This window comes from Lissotriton vulgaris, unplaced genomic scaffold, assembly GCF_964263255.1.
Source record: "Lissotriton vulgaris unplaced genomic scaffold, aLisVul1.2 SCAFFOLD_599, whole genome shotgun sequence".
Lineage (NCBI taxonomy): Eukaryota > Metazoa > Chordata > Amphibia > Caudata > Salamandridae > Lissotriton > Lissotriton vulgaris.
The window spans coordinates 853,446-854,565 of NW_028243097.1; positions in this window are offsets into that span (position 1 = coordinate 853,446).

The window sequence follows — 1,120 nt, forward strand, 5'->3', positions numbered from 1 at the left end:
AGATATAGTTTTGGGTTATGGGGTACAACGGTAGTTTTAGCGTTTAGGGATAGGTATGGGTTTTGGGGTACAGGCATATTTTTAGGGTTCAGGGCTAGGTTTGGGTTTGGGGGTTTTGGGGTATTTTTAGGGTTCAGGAGTCGGTTTGGGTTTTGGGGTACAGGGGTATTTTAAGGGTTCAGGGCTAGGTTTGGGTTTTGGGTACAGGGGTATTTTTAGGGTTCAGGGCTAGGTTTGGGTTTTGGGGTACAGGGGTATTTTAGGGTTCAGGGGTAGGTTTGGGGTTTGGGGTACAGGGTTATTTTTATGGTTCGGGCTAGGTTTGGGTTTTGGGGTGCAGGGGTATTTTTAGGGCTCAAGGGTAAGTTTGGGTTTTAGGGTACAGGGGTATTTTAAGGGTTCAGGGCTAGGTTTGGGTTTTGAGGTACAGGGGTATTTTAGGGTTCAGGGGTAGGTTTGGTTTTTGGGGTACAGGGGTATTTTTAGGATTTAGGTATAGGTTTGGGTTTTGGGGTACAGGGCATATTTATAGGGTTAAGATGGGTTAGTGTTTAAGGGTGTTGGGGTATTTTAAGGAGTAAGGGTGGGTTTTGATTATGGGGTGCAGGGGTATTTAAAGGGAGCAGGGTGGACACCCGAAGCTGGAAACTACAGAACCTGGGAAAAAAAACCAATGAAATATTTATCACAACACGCGCTGACACGCACACGCCCACACCCCCAGCACACTATATGAGTCATGGCAAGAAGGGCAGAATGTAAAACAACAGTTGATGGACAGAATGCAGAACAATGTCATCCATTCACCCCAATACAGAGATCTGGGGCTAAATCCCTCCATTTTTTTTGCACTCCACACCACCTCAGCCTTGACGGTGTGCCTCATGGGAACATTCAAAGCCAAACTGCCAAGGCATGTTTTTCTTGGACATGACTCAAGCATTCTAGAACTGATTTCTGGCTATCAACCATCTTCAGCCAGTATAGCTTGACTCCAGTGGTGTAGAGAGCATGGGACTCATATCTGAGCATACCCATCCCTCTCGGGGTGACAAATGCAAAAGCAACAGTTGATGGACAGAATGCAGAACAATGTAATACATTCACCCCAGTACAGAAA